This window comes from Bos grunniens, chromosome 8, assembly GCF_055505025.1.
Source record: "Bos grunniens cultivar Pamir isolate PY7600 chromosome 8, Bosgru_T2T1.0, whole genome shotgun sequence".
Classification (NCBI taxonomy): Eukaryota; Metazoa; Chordata; class Mammalia; order Artiodactyla; family Bovidae; genus Bos; species Bos grunniens.
Window position 1 is genome coordinate 88,329,077 of NC_141172.1, and position 15,966 is coordinate 88,345,042.

Genomic DNA, 15,966 nt, shown 5'->3' on the forward strand with positions numbered 1-15,966 from the left:
CACGACCTGGAGCCTGAGGCCCTCACCCTGTGGCTGGGCCTGTGTGATCCTTGGAGACACCAAGGGGCCTGGTCCCCTTCCCCCTCCCTGCAGGGCTCTAAGGACCTTTCTCCTCGGGGACAGAAGCTCCTGGCTCCTCTCTTGGCCTGAGCCGGCCCTGCCCATGCTCCTGAATGAGCCCACACAGGAGAATAATTGGGTCCACATCGCAGGCGCACAGCTGGCCATTGAGAGGGACGAGAATGGGGCAAGCGTGTTCCATGGGCTGAGGGAGGCTCACTGTGGCGGCTTGTGCCACTGCTGAATGGCTCCTTGTCATGGCCCCTGTGGAGCCCGCTGCCATGGCCTGTCCCTGTGGCCCCACCCAGGCTGCACCCTGGAGACCGAGGTGTCAGGACAGACCCCCTGGGCAGCAGAGCTCCCTGTGAGGACAGGGTGGCTGGGCCAGACTGTGTCCTGAGCACCATCCTCCCCCGTGACCAGCGTGGGGTGAGGGAGCCCGTCGGCGAGTGCAGCCCCCGGGAGAGGTAAGGCCACTGGGCTGGGCAGCAGGGACTTGGCTCTTTAGGGTTTGCTGCCAAGAAGCCTAGCATTTTCTTTTCTTTTTTTCCCGATGGTATAATTTATTTCCTGCTGGAGTATTCTGAGTGCCTGCCACATGAGACCTTGTTTAACCCTCTGAATAATCAGATGACCTTACAGTCATCCCCGTTTCATTGACACTGAGATGTGTACAGTGAGGCCGAGTACTTAGCGCATCCCAGCATTTTATTATTTGTGCAGATGGGTTTTTGTTTTCTCAGTTCTCATGGCTCAGGTGAACAGCAGTGGGCTGAGTAAGCAGACAGCTGTCCTTCTATCCCTCGACCCTAGTGACCAGAGCCTGAGTGACTGATGACCCTTCTCAAGGACCAGAGGAGTTTGTTTATGAGAAGTGCGTCTGTCTGTCCCACAGGTCAGCAAGTGTCCAGGGCTGAGGCTGTGATTCAGGGCAGGCACTCTGCTGGCCAGGGGAGGCTCCCGGGTCCTTTTCTTGAGCAGGTGATTCAGATCCCTGTGGACGGATCATAATGGGCCAGGAGTGCTCATCACCTCCCTTTATTGTTTGGAATAGCTTAGGTCTCTTGGTTTCTCGCTTTCATATGTGCTTGGTAAGTAGTGTGTGAAGGTCGTGCGCCTTCAGGCCAGTAGAACTTAAGTGTGTTGAAGTCCAATAACTGGGGAGGATGCTCGCTATATTTTGGAGGGGTTGCTGGGCCGGGGTTGGGGAGAGCTGGGGAGAGAGCCAGAAACACGCCAGAAATTCTGCCATACCAGCTTGGAAAAGCTCGGTGCTTAGGGGCCTGATAAAAAGAAACAGTGGCAGGAAAGTGCCCAGACTGAGGACTGTGGAGGGAGTTCTGAGTTTAGAATTAACATAGGAATAGGGCTGTGAATAGGGGTGCTTGTAATCCTTCCAAAATTGGGATAAAATTTGCATCTGAATGACTCATCAAGGCAAGATTGCCTTGGAATGTGTGGTTTCCTTCTTATTTTTCAGTTACTACTACCAATCATTTGCATTTTTTATTCAACCGGCATTCTTAATGCTACCTTACGATTGCCCTCATCCTGACTTTTCCTAGCCTGGATTTCTGCATTGGCATCTCCCACCCTGTCTGTCTTCATGGAGGGTGTGCAGGACCGATGGTCTCCTTTCTCCGCCACCCCCATTCAACACAGCACCCACGTGGACGCCTAGCTCTCAGGCCAGCTGGCTCACTCAGCCCTCATAGGCAGATAGGTCTTGTTTGGACTTCCCAGGATTAAAAAAGTATATCTTAGTTATTTTTCAGTGTCAAGAAATTAGGAGACCACCTAAAATTCTAATTTTTTTTCTAGGAAAAAAAATCAAAAGAGTTAACACCTATTCAGTACTGAATGGCAGTAGGAGTCTGCAAGTCCCTAAAGATGTTCACATTCTAATCCCTGGAACCTGTGACTATGTTAAAGGGATTTTGCAGGTATGTTTAAGTTAAGGATCTTGAGATAGAGAAATTATTCTGATTTATTAGCTTCTGCTGTTGCTACTGTTTAGTCACTAAGTTGTGTCTCTTTGTGATCTCATGAAAGTGAAAGTGACTCAGTCATGTCCAACTCCTTGCAACCCCATGGACTGTATATACAGTCCATGGAATTCTCCAGGCCAGAATACTGGAGTGGGTAGCCTTTCCCTTCTCCAGGGGATCTTCCCAACCCAGGAGTCAAGCCCAGGTCTCCTGCATTGCCGGAAGATTCTTAACCAGCTGAGATACAAGGGAAGCCCAAGAATACTGGCGTGGGTAGCCTATCCCCACTCCAGCGGATCTTCCCAACCCAGGAATTGAACTGGGGTCTCCTGCATTGCAGAGGGATTCTTTACAACTGAGCTATCAGGGAAGCCCTTGTGACCTCATGGGTAGACCCTAAATGTAATCATGAGGTTCCTAATGAAAGAGTCAGGAGGACAGAGAGAAGATGCTGTGCTGCTGGTATAGGGGAGGAAAACTTTTCCTCTACTCTTCAGTTCTGTATGTGGGGTCTGTGAATTAAACTGATAACAGATTAACGGGAAAACGTATATCACATTTAATGTTGTTATATGCACAGAGGCTTCACACAAAAGAAGTAAAAACTCCAAGAAGCAAGTAGGAATCGTGGTCTGGGCACGGGTGGGAAAAGAATTTTCAGATATGAGGCAGAAGGAGTGGAGAATACAGTTTATTAGAGTGGGAGACGCTGTTAGAACAGCGGGCCAGCGCAAGGGAGAACCAGCATTGAACAGGGGTCCTTAGTCCACTTTTATACCCAGGGTACAAGGAGTGGGATTGGGGTCTTGCGGGTCATTTGCTGATTGGATGAGGCATGTATACTGGGTGGGGGAAGAGTAGGGCAAATACATTCTCCGTAGGGTAGGAGGGGAGACAGGTTATACTGTTCCATTAATAGTTACAACATGGGGGAGGGGAGGATGATAAGGGTCTGGTTCTTACATTCCTGCATTCCAAGACCCTCTTGGTTTTATCTGCTCTTTCCTCCTTGGGTCACCACATCCCTCCCTCTCCTTATTTTTAGGGCCAATTCTTTGGCCCCTTTTGATACCCTGCTCATGTCTAACAATCTACCTATTTCCCTTCTCAGGCATTTGGGAACCCAGTCTCAAAGGAAAAGGGGCAATGACTGCTCTGACTTCTTCAAGCTGTACAGGGGCATCATGGGGCTCTGGGTTCCTTTTGCCTGCTTTCTGTCAGGGTGCAGGGAGATGAGAATCCATGGAATGATAAGGTGACTTGTTTCAGCATTGTCTTGAGTGTTGGTCAGGGAATAGTCTTGTCATACTACCACTTGGAGATTTGTTGTATTCTAGAAGAAACAAACTTAACAAGAAAGTTAAAGGTACGTGGCCCAAAGATTAATAGAAGTAGAAAAGCTGCTCAGGGGCTAGCCAGGAGAACCAGGCCCAGACCTTGGTTTGTGACGTTAGTGTTTCTCTGGGTACGAGAAAAGGTAGGAATTTGGTCTCATAAAATCTTTACCTGAAAACATCTGGCAGTCTGGAGGCTGGTTCTTCTGGGTTCTTCCCAGAGCACAGAGTACCTTATTTCTGACCTCCGCCCTGAACTCCTTTCAGGAGTTGTTGAAGGTCAGCAGTTTGCAATGGTCATGTTGCAATCTTTGTAGAGGCAGCTGGCAGGTGCCAACTTCCAGTCAGCAGGGTCCCCGCATAGCCACATATTTGACCATGCTTTGGGGGCATTTCATGGCCATTGTGTACCACAGTGCTGGGAAGGCTTTCTCAGGTTTAACAAAGATTCCATTGACAGGTCACCCAGTGAGCTGTTAATTGGACCAGGCCTTGCGAGTAGCAGAAATCTCTGGACCATACCTGTCTTACTAGCCTCTTGGTCCAGGAAAATATTCCTTTGTTGTTTCTTCCCATTTCTAGAGTTACATTATTACAGTCATTGATCTCATATGGAAGTGCATATCAGCATTTTATCACAGGATCAGTCACACATTTGGTAACATAAGAAAGAATCTTCTGAAACAAGTGACATAGAGAACAATACAGCTAGTGGTTATTAGTAAGGTCACGAGTAAGAATTATAAGTCAAGAACTTTCATTACGTAGAGCCCAGTATACCCCAGGTCATCTGCCTTTGTTTGTCAAATGACTATCAGTTCAGTTCAGTTGCTCAGTCATGTATGACTCTTTGCGACCCCATGAATCGCAGCACACCAGGCCTCCCTGTCCATCACCAACTCCCAGAGTTCACTCAAACTCATGTCCATCAAGTCAGTGGTGCCATCCAACCATCTCATCCTCTGTCATCCCCTTCTCCTCCTGCCTTCAATCTTTCCCAGCATCAGGGTCTTTTCCAATGAGTCAGCTCTTGGCATCAGGTGGCCAAAGTATTGGAGTTTCAGCTTTACATCAGTCCTTCCAATGAATATTCAGGACTGATTTCCTTTAGGATGGACTGGTTGGATCTCCTTGCAGTCCAAGGGACTCTCAAGAGTCTTTTCCAACACCACAGTTCAAAAACATCAGTTCTTTGGCGCTCAGCTTTCTTTATAGTCCAACTCTCACAACCATGCATGACTACTGGAAAAACCATGGCTTTGACTAGATGGACCTTTGTTGGCAAAGTAATGTCCCTGCTTATTAATATGCTGTCTAGGTTGCTCATAGCTTTTCTTCCAAGGAGCAAGCATCTTTTAATTTCATGGCTGTGAAGCATCTTTTAATTTCATGGTTGTGGTTACCATATGCAGTGATTTTGGAGCCCAAGAAAATAAAGTCTCTCACTATTTCCTTTGTTTCCCTATCTATTTCCCATGAAGTGATGGGACCGGATGCCATGATCATAGTTTTCTGAATATTGAGTTTTAAGCCAACTTTTTCACTGTCCTCTTTCACTTTCAACAAGAGACTCTTTAATGCTTCTTCGAATTCTGCCGTAAGGGTGGTGTCATCTGCATATCTGAGGTTATTGATATTTCTCCCAGCAGTCTTGATTCCAGCTTGTGCTTCATCCAACCTGGCATTTCACATGATGTCCTCTATATATAAGTTAAACAAGTGACAGTATACAGCCTTGACATACTCCTTTCCCAGTTTGGAACCAGTCGTTGTTCCATGCCCAGTTGTAACTGTTGTTTCTTCACCTGCATACAGATTTCTCAGGAGGTAGGTCAGGTGGTCTGGTATTCCCATCTCTTGAAAAAATTTCCACAGTTTGTTGTGATCCACACAGTCAGAGGCTTTGGCGTAGTCAATAAAGCAGAAGCAAGGGAACATTTCATGCAAAGATGGGCACAATAAAGGACAGAAATGGTATCGACCTAACAGAAGCAGAAGATATTAAGAAGAGATGACAAGATACACAGAAGAACTATATAAAAAAGATCTTCATGACCCAGATAACCACCATGGTGTGATCACTCACCTAGAGCCAGACATCCTGGAATACAAAGTCAACTGGGACTTAGGAAGCATCACTACAAAGCTAGTGGAGGTGATGGAATTCCAGTTGAGCTATTTCAAGTCCTAAAAGATGATGCTGTGAAAGTGCTGCACTCAATATGCCAGCAAATTTGGAAAACTCAGCAGTGGCCACAGGACTGGAAAAGGTCGGTTTTCATTCCAATCCCAAAGAAAGGCAATGCCAAAGAATGCTCAAACTACTGCACAATTGCACTCATCTCACATGCTAGTAAAGTAATGCTCGAAATTCTCCAAGCCAGGCTGCAATAGTACGTGAACCATGAACTTCCAGATGTTGAGGCTGGATTTAGAAAAGGCAGAGGAACCAGAGATTAAATTGCCAACATCTGTTGGATCATTGAAAAAGCAAGACCAAGTGAAGTCACTCAGTTGTGTGCAACTCTTTGCGACCCCATGGACTGTAGCCTACCATGCTCCTCCATTCATGGGATTTTCCAAGCAAGAGTACTGGAGTGGATTGCCATTTCCTTCTCCAGAGGAAAGAGCAAGAGGGTTCCAGAAAAACATCTACTTCTGCTTTATTGACTACTTTTCTTTAGCACAATTAAATTAGAACTCATTTACAACTTCAGCAGTATTGTTGCAGGAAGACGGACCCCTTCCAGGGCCCGAAACTGGGCTCTTGTCTAACGCTCAGAGATGAATTGTCTGAGGAGACACATGTGCTGACAAAGCAAGAGAGTTTATTGGGAAAGGGCACCCGGGTGGAAAGTAGTAGGGTAAGGGAACCCAGGAGGACAGCTCTGCCGTGTGGCTTGCAATATCGGGTTTTATGGTGATGGGATTAGTTTCTGGGTGGTCTTTGGCCAATCACTCTAATTCAGTCTGTCCTGGTGGCACACGCATCGCTCAGCCAAGGTGGATGCTAGCAAGAGGGATTCTGGGAAGTGGACAGACAGGCAGTGTCTCGTTTAGACCTTTCCCGAACTCTTCCAGTTGATGGTGGCTTATTACTTCTGTGTTCCTTATCAGGATCTCCTATCATAAAACAACTCATGCAAATGGTTACTATGGTGCCTGGCCAGGGTGGGCGGTTTCAATCAGTGTGCTTCCTCTAACAGTATTATTTTAAAAAAAAACAAAAAAAAGACACACACTGAGACATACAAAAATCCATACAGATAGACAGTTTACCGCTTGAGATTTAAAATTTCTCTTTGACCCACTCCCCAAGCCCACTTTTTTCTTTTTTTGAAGTTCTAATTTGCTCAAGGCTGAGGTCTCAGCAAAGTGGGCTGTGTATTTCAGGGACATGGAAAGGGTTAACTCCAAGCTTTTCCCTTGGCAGCCTTTTTAACAAGCTAGTTGTTTTTGATTGCATATGCGAAAGGAACCGGTTTTGTAGTTTCCAGTAAAAAATTTTCATTTTAACCAGTTTTCTCTGGGGTCTAAAGAATATCATGGCCAAACTGTGTCAAAAAGTCTTCTTTCCTTTCTGTAGTCATAGTTTTATACTTAAATTATAGACCAAATAGTGCTCAAATTGATTCTGATATCAGGGGCAGATCAGCTGATAAAATCATTGGATTGTTCCTCTAGTGGGAAGTGAGATCTTTGTCCCATCAGAAGAATCTGAAGGGTGAAGGGAATTTGCAGGAGTGGGGGAAGCTTGGTTCCTTCTTCACCTGAGAGAAAAGCGTAGTTAGAAGGGGATTCTTTAGAATGTTAGGAGAGTTTCTGATCCTTTAGCCTTTTGAATATAGGAGAAGGACCTGGACCAAAGGGACCCTCAGAATCCTTTCCTAGAGATCGTGTGGATATGAAAGGTCGAGTAGGGTTCATCCAGGAAATCCGCTGGAGAGAAACGGGGGGACAGGAGATAGGGAGGCAACAGAAAGACACATGCGGCATGAGTCCCTCAGATCCAGATTCTGACCGAGGGCCATGAAGGACTGAGGAAATTCTGAGTCCTTTCCCTGCTTTTGAGGCTAGTGTGCCATTCAGAGACCTTTTTTTTTTTTTTAAGTTCCCTAGTTTGTACTGGGGCCAGGCCTTTTGCAGGGTCAACATTTTCCAGTTTCTGAGAATATAGCCAAGGGGTGAGTCTGAGAGAGACTCCTGGGATGTACCAGAACACACTCTTAGCCTACCTGCTGTAGAGTGGGGGTACTGAGAGTCACTGGCCGACAGAAAGGGGTCTCTTTGGTCCCAGTGATCTCTCCGTGCTACTAATGGCACAAAAATGGCCCAACTGTCCCAACAGTCACGTCTGACAGTGAGAGGTGATTTCTGAGAACCATGTGGCTAAGGCACCCTGTCACCCGGGGAGAGAGAGAGATTCCTGGGAGCAACTGGGTGACTCATCTTTGGCAATTCCCTGAACTGTGGAAGGCTGTCTTGAAGGTTCAGGGCAACACCTAGGCTCCTGTAAATCAATCTGGACTGAAAGGGAAGAAGTGAAAGTGACAGGGAAGAAGGCTGAGGAATCCGCCTTACAATCCTATCAGGGAGGCGTGGCCAGGGGACGATGGTCTCTGTTTTGCCTCAACCACTACGTGCCTGACACGGTGCATGGAAGTTGTCTTGCTAGGGGCGGATGTCCTTGGGGCCTGATCCTTTCTGTGTCCCCCTTATCTTCACATGGGAGTCTTCATGGCACCCTAATGGCTTTTAAGTGCCTGACCTGTGCCCACACAATATTGGTTGACCTAGTCCTCAGTTGGAAAGAAGACACAGGAGAGACCCTCACCTGTTCGCGAGGTAGCTACTGGGCCACAGTGAGCAGTGGGGCCTTTGAAACACACCAGAGGGTAACCCTGGCCAGAGTTCCTCAATTGCTTCCACAGCACTTGCCTGTTCGCAGAGGGTCTCTATGAGAAAGGAGAAGTGAGGAGGTGGGGAAGAGACCCCAAGTTCCCCGTACAGGCCACCAAAAATGTGGTCCCGGCGCAGGTTGGAAAAGAATTTCCAGACATGAGGCAGAGTGAGAGGAGAATGAAGTTTATTAGAGTGGGGGACGCTGTTAGAACCGTAGGCCAGCTCAATGGGGAACTGACATTGAACACGAGTCCTTAGTTCACTTATATTCAGGGTACAAGGAGTGGGATCGGGGTCTTATGCGGTCATTTGCTGATTGGATGAGGCATGTATACTGGGTGGGGCAAGAGTAGGGCAAATACGATCTCCGTAGGGTAGGAGGGGAGACAGGTTGTACTGTTCCATTAATAGTTACAGCATGGGGGGAGGAGGACGATAAGGGTCTGGTTCTTCCATTCCTGCGTTCCAAGACCCTCTTGGTTTTATCTGCTGTTCCGTCCTTGGGCCACCACAGTAGGCTTGGGGCTTATGTATCATTTTAACAAAGGGCGGTCAGTTTTGAAGTGACAAGACAAAAGAAAGGGGGGTTGGGCTCCTGGGGACAGTAAATTGTGGGAAGATGACTAGGAAGCATATATAGGATGCTTAATAAGGTTAATTATGCAGACTCAGTGTCATCTCTGGTATACTTTTACAGAGAGAATTTATGTCCTGCTTTTAGGCAAATGGAGGAGGGCAGGGAACTCCTCTTGCATCTGCTGTTCTCAGTTGCTTTCAGCTCAAAAGAATCCTTATGCCCAGGTGGCCTCTGTGTCCTGTGCTCTTCACTGTCTTTACAGTAGAGGAATGAGCCTGGAGCCAAGGAATGCAGGAGGCCTCTGGAAGCTGGAAAAGGCTAACAGTTTTCCACTGAGCCTTCTGAGGGCATGCATCCAGCTCTTCCCTTTTAGCCCAATGAGTCCCATGTCAGATTTTTGACCAACAGTTGCCATAACAAATTTATGCTGTTCTAAGCCACCAAGTTTGTAGTGAAACTTTATGGCAGCCATACAGAACCAATGTAGGTCCCTCAAGCAGCCATAGGAAACCCATGTAGGTCCCTTAAGACATGGTTTTGTGCTCAGAGTGTTGCAGAGAAGAAGCCAGTTCTGACTCCATGCTGGAACTGTTTGTTTGCCTCGATTTTCCTTGCTTTTGTTATTGCAGTCATACATAAAGGCCTGCCTCAAAGGCCCCTGCCCCTCTGCCTGACTGTAAACTAAAGTGCCTTTGTAGCTCACAGATAATCTGACCATGCCCACCTGTGAATAGCTACACCAAAAAGAAGAGATTAACACACCCCTTCCAAAGGCTGGCCGGTCCCTTGGAGATGCTTTGAGAGACTGACGACCCTTTCACTTTACTTCCCACTGCTTCTCCCTCTCTAGTCTGCCTTCTGACTTCACTTCCTTATTGCTTCTTTCTCTTTGACTCTACTGAAAAACCTGGTATTCCAGACCCAGACAAGATGGTTACTCTGAGACACTAGTCTGCCATCTTCTCAGCCAGCTGGCTTTCTGAATAAAGTTGTTTTCCTTGCTTCAGCACCTCGTCTCTCAGATTCACTGGCCTGTCGTGCGGTCAGCAAACGAGCTTGGACTCGATAACAAGAGGAGTTTCACAATCACTTACAGAGACGAGATAAATGAAACCATTACCAAGCAGCAAAGAAAGTGCAAAATTTAGTGTGAAACTGCATCATGTAGGCCAGTGATATTCAAACTTTAGGTAAGAATCACCTGGTGGGCCTAAGCAGATATAGCTTATGCAAACTCAGAGGGCTGTGGAGGGCTGAGAATGTGCCCACAGGACAGGACTCTGCTGGTACTTCTGCTGGCCCGGCATGGAACTTTGTGTCACCTTCTAGACCTCGGGTGCTACAGGGGTTTAGAGGAGCTCAGAAGGGAGTGGCAGTCGCTGGCTTGCAAAGGGTATGTGCGTGCATGCCAAGTCACTGTAGTCGTGTCTGACTCTTTGTGACCACATGGACTGTAGCCTGCCAGGCTTCTCTGTCCATGGGATTTCCCAGGCAAGAATACTGGATTGCCATGCCCTCCTCCAGGGTTGGCATGAGGGTTGCCATGCCCTCCTCCAGGGGATCTTCCCAATCCAGGGATGGAACCCACGTGTCTTATGTCTCCTGCATTGGCAGGTGGGTTCTTTACCACTGAGCTACCAGGGAAGCCCTTTGCAGAGGATAGTAGGGTTTAACAACAGGAGGAAAGAGGAGATGATGTGTCTGGGGATTGGTAGGGTGGGAGTAGGAAGTGTGTTGGTGCTCTGCCGGACCTGAGCTGCACGGAGAGGGCAGGAGCAGTCATCTCCTGTCCATCATCCCTTCCTTCCCAGGGACCTGACCAGGCACGCGCTGTGCATGCGGCACTCGTGCGTTCAGGGCCAAGTGAGCAGCCATGAGCCCTGAGTTCGCAATACAGAGAGGACAGAGGACAGTGTGAAGGAGGAGTGGCTTCCCCATGCCTCGTTGCTTGCTGGGTGGCTGCTCGTTTCAGGAGCCCCACAGCCTGGCTCTGGGCTAGCCACTCCCCCAACCCCACACCTGCAAGCTCCTGGTCCTGGCCTTGCCTCTGGTTGGATTATGTCCTGTCACAGGTCTCCTGTGTGCCCTTGCCCTCAACACAGTTGAACTTCTGCATGGCCAACCGACCTTTTAATTCAGCGAACTGTCCCTCTTAGACTTTAGATCTGAGCCCCTTCTGCTGTGGCTCAGGACTTGGAGCACATCTATTCCAGCTTATGTATTTCCACTGGGTTCAGCATCTTAGCCCCACAGTGGGGCCACGGGTTTTGAGAAGCATCTGTGCAGCTCTAGTTTAGCTTTGTGTAAGCAAGGCCAATGGATTCATTTCCTTTATGGATGTTTTTAGCTTGTTCTATGACATTTCCTGAAAGTTAGAGGCTCTGAGTATTTCGCCAGCTCCCCCTCCCTATCCTACCTATTCTTAGCGGATTGGGTCTGCAGTATGCTGTACTCCTGGACTTTGTGAACTTGGATTTTGGTAGAAGTGCCCTCTCTGGTTTGGAATTTGACTATCCTCTTAGCTGTTTGTATGAGAGAGGTGGGTTTAATGCAGGAACAAGCTTTTGGAAATGGTTATGATTTCCACCAGAGGTACTATTGACATTGTCCCTTTTCACATAAAAATTGCCTTAGAAACTTTTTCTAGACCTCGTTAGTTGCTCAGTTGTGTCCGACTCTCTGCAACCTCAGAGACTGTAGTCTGCCAGGTTCTTCTGTCAGGGGGATTTTCCAGGCAAAATTACTGGAGTGGGTCGCCCTTCCCTTCTCCAGAGGATCTGCCTTACCCAAGAATCGGACCTGGGGTCTCCTGCATTGTAGGCAGATCCTTTACTGTCTGAACCAACCAGGACCTTACCCTGAGGGAAATATTTCCCAACAAACCACGAGAACTTTGACCTCCACCTTTTAGCCAACAGTGTCTGTGTATAATACAATTGTCAGCTCTAACCCTGGTCTCCAGGGTTCTCAATCATCTCTTTACTTTATTTCAGAACATACAGATGCACACCCCCACACCCCCACACACTACACGTACCACCCACACAGACGTGTGTTCCAGCTGACCGTGGATCTCTGTCAACCTGGAGTGTGTGGCCAGGAGTGTTTGGTGGGGACAGTGAGCCTCAGTCCACAAGGTGGCCAGAAGCTTCCTGCTGACATCCTCACTTCTTGAAGTCTCCAGGAGCTTGACTGTCACCAGGATCATGGGCCCTGACCCTCCCTGGAACTCAGCTTCCCCATCTGGTGGTGGGGATGGGGTAGCGTGGAGTGGGAACCAGTGGACATGGGACAGGCCTGGCTGGCTGTGCAGGCTATCAGAGCCCACTTTTCAGAAGTGCCATTATGTCTCCCGGCCAAGGTCTGGCCCATCTTGGAGCTCAGACAATTAGAGACGGCTCCCACGGTGATCATACATGGCAGTGCTATGTGAGTTCTCCACCTGCAGATGTCTATTCCAGTGGAGTGAGCCTAGAGGAAGGGCCAAGTCAGTGGGGGCAGAGGTTCTAGAAGGGCAGGGGGCTCCTGGTGCTCCCGTGCTGTCTTGGGTGCTCCCAGATGCCCCCCCCCACCCTCACCTCTCTCCCTGTGCAGGGGCGCTGTTCTACCGCTCCTGTCACTTTCCTGTCCTGGAGAGAAGAGCCATGGAATGATTGACGGCTGAGTATCCCTGGATGCTGGTGTTTTCTCGTTAGTTGCAGCACTGTACACCTTTGAGTGACTGCCTTGTTGGCTCATGGCACCCCTGGGTGCAGTTGCAGTGCTGGGTGGTGATGGTGTCACTGGCTGGGCCACCTTGGAGGGGCGGCAGGTTGTGGGTGTCTGAGGCATATTCACTGAATATCCCTGCTGCGGAATATAATTGCACCGTATGTATGGGTATTTCACACTTGCTTCATCAGTAGATTTTTCGGGTGCTTCCCTCCTTTGGCTTGTGAATAATGCTGCTCTGAATGTGGGTGTGCAAAACCTGTTTGAGACCTCACTTTCAGTACATTTGGGTGTATAATTGGAAGTAGAATTAAGAGATCATGGGCAATTCTGTATTTAATTTTTTGAGGACCCTCCATCCTGTTTCCTATAGCAGCTGTGCCATTTTACATTCCTACCAACAGGGCACCAGGGCTCCAGTTTCTCCACTTTCTCATCAATGCCTGTTTTCTGTTTGTTTTTGTTTTTATTGTAACCATCCTAAGGAGTATGTCTTTGCTTTAATTAAAGCCTCAATTTGGAAACTCACCTAATTTTCACGTGGTTATTAAGTATCATTCTGCAGCACCAAATCCAACTCTATTATTCAGGCCCTACACATCCCCAGAGGGCATCTCAGGGAGAGCCTTACCCAGAGGAGGGAGAACCAGAGGCCAATTCTGCCTCTTTTACTTTATTTCCTCACCACCACCCCCCCCCCGCACCCGTCCTTTTGTTCTATAAAAGAACCTGGCATCCAAACCCCATAAGATGGTTATCTTGAGACATTAGTCTGCCTTCTTGGTCTGCCAACTTTCCAAATAAAGGCATATTCCTTGTCTCAATACCTCTCGGATTCACTGGCCTGTTGTGTGGTGAGCATGGCAAGCTTGGACTCGGTTGACATTTGGACCTGGCCATGGGCTGGCTGGGGACTGTGCTCCAGGACATGGTTGAAAAGGACACTCTGCTGACAGTTCTGGGACCTTTCAGGTTGAGAAAATCAGGCTGACCTGTGTTCTGGAGCTTCACTCTTGGCAGGACTGTTCATTGCCCATGTGCTGCCTTCAGCAGCCCCGATGTGAGGCAGGAGAGTGGCACCCATGGGGGCTCTGCCCACCTTGGCCTCCACTCTCACCTGGTTCCATGGTCTCTGCTGCACATGTGCACGTGTGTGTTCGGTCCTTTTGAATCTGTGTCTGTGGCCTCATGTTGCTCTTGGGGTCCCCTGTGAGTGGGCAGACGGCTTTGGCGGGAGCTCTATGGAGGGTGTTGGCAAGCTCTTGCCTGGGAGGCTGCTCAGAGCCCCCTGGGGGTGGGTTGGGGGGACAGGCTCTGCAAGCTGCTGGAGATCCGGTAGAGATGGGACAGCACCCCGTTTCCTGAGGTCCTTCTCTCATCTGAGCAGGACTCAAGCTCCTCATCCTCACCCCAGCACCAGAGTTCCCGTGGGAATAAACTGTCCTTCGGAGACTAAGAAACTGGAGAGGTAAGGTCTGAGCTGTGAGCAGAGGCCACCTGCTGCTCCTTGTGGCTGCTGGAGAATTCTCAGGGGAGGAAACAGCATGGGAGCCCTGAGGGGGCTGCCCGGCTGTGCAGGGGCCTGGCCAGGGCTCCTAGGTGAAGGGGGCAGAGCTGGCCGGGGATGTGGGAAACTGAACCTTGGAGCAGGCAGGACCTGAAGAAAGGAAGCTGGTAGCCATGGTCTCAGGGGTGACTTGGTGTGGTGTGTGTGTGTGCTTGTCTTCACACTTCTGGGCCTACCTGTCCTGGGGTGCACTGCTCCTCTTTCTCTTGGTTTCACATTCTTGTTATTGGAGAGGACACTGGAGGGTGTTCACTTACGTATTTTAGTGTTCCAGGGCTCTCACTCTCACTTCATCTTCTCAGGTCTCGGCTCCCAAGTGCCCCCAGGGTCTCTGCCTGGCTCTCCAGGTGTGAGAAGCACTACCCAGAGCAGCATGGGGAGCTGCCTGGTTGGCACTGACCACACTCAGCTGGCCCTGCTGTCTGATTCTGTCTTGTTTGCACAGAGTCCATGGGCATTTGCATCTGGGTCCTTGGTTGACTGCTGATCAGGTTTTTCTTCCCCCTGGACCACAGTGTTACGGGAACGGGGCTGTGGGTTGGGTCTGCCTCACACGTGGGGGTAGAGGAACAGAGAACTGAGACACTGTGGCAGCTGCGTGTGGCCCGTTCCTGGCTGTCGGGGACGGCTCTGTGCCAGCCTTTCTCCCATTATGGACTCTAATGGCTCTTCATCTCTTCAGGGGCTCTTACTGCAACTGCTGAAGACCTTGGTGATCCAATGGCAGCCACATCCAAGATTAGTGAGGGCTGTTTGATTTATATTCTCTGAGAGCATTCTCGCTGAGACCTGCAGCTGACTCATCCCAGTGACTGAATGTTTTAGAGTTAAATCAGTGATTACTGAGCCACTGCAGGTGTCCAAGGCACCTGGCAGCTGTGGGCACTGCTTCCACTGTCCCTGGGTGGGCCTCACTCCCGTGCATGGGCAGGGCCAGAGGCTGCCTGTCCTTGCTTGGATTTCACAGGCTGGCTCTGGGCAACCCTGACTGCCCTCTTCCTCCCTTCCATGGATCTTCTCACTCTTTATGTTGGAATATGAACGTTTGGCTGCTGAAGGAGGCAACTGCTCACATCAGTAACACCTATCCCCAGATGTCCTCGGGTAAGCAGGTGCAACCCGGCAGGGTGACATCTTTTAGGACAGGGTGTAGGAGTCACAGGCCAAGACCAGAGCAGCTCAGAGGTGTGTAGAAGTGGTGGATTTCCTCAGACTTTAAGGACAAAGCTCTTTCCCTCTCTGATCAGTTTCTTTGGGAAAAATTGTTGTAAAAAGAGCAAAATATGAAACTTGGCAAGAGTTGTTTTTCTTGCAGCTGTTGCCCCTGGCAGGATTAGGCAGCTTCACTGCGACGATCTCGTTAAAGGCTTAGTGAATGGCTCCAGGCATTCCGTGGTAGATTTTAATGTCATCTCTAATGTGCGTGGGTATCATCTATCATGCTGAGTGGTGTTACAATAATCCACGTACTTTTAGGCTAGCTGCATCTGCCAGCGCAGACTCTGAGGGGCTGAGGGGTTAAGTGGCTGGCCTGGGGTCACACAGCTGGTAAGGGGACCAGAGCTCAAACCTGGGCAGCTGGGCCCAGCACCCAGACTGATTTATGTCCCTCCTGGTGGGTACATGGATGGGGCCGACTTGATGGGGCAGCACAGGTGGGGCAGGGGGTGGTGGATGCCGTGTGACACCCAGAGATGGAGACACGAGTAACCAGGGTCGGACTGGGGACTTGAAAGTGCAGATTCTAGTCTGGCTGAGGACGGGAAGTGCTGGAAAGCCACCCCAAGAATGGGAGGACTGCACTCCTGGGGGCGCTTGGGGCCACCT

The 15,966-nt window shown here is 49.3% G+C and overlaps 1 protein-coding gene across 7 annotated transcripts in view; it reads left to right on the top strand.

Annotated features, from left to right (window-relative positions):
- The window catches only part of SEMA4D (semaphorin 4D), a 113,029-nt gene that overhangs the window by 51,203 nt on the left and 45,860 nt on the right, over nt 1-15,966 (top strand). The window contains exon 2 of one of the 7 annotated variants that reach the window (XM_086414475.1): nt 1,882-2,003. The exons of 5 other annotated variants lie outside the window; for them this stretch is intronic. The gene's annotated coding sequence lies outside the window, so the exon portion shown is untranslated. Of the gene's footprint in view, nt 1-1,881; nt 2,004-13,961; nt 14,041-15,966 lie in introns of those variants that run through there. One more of the 7 variants, XM_086414477.1, reaches the window with a different exon arrangement.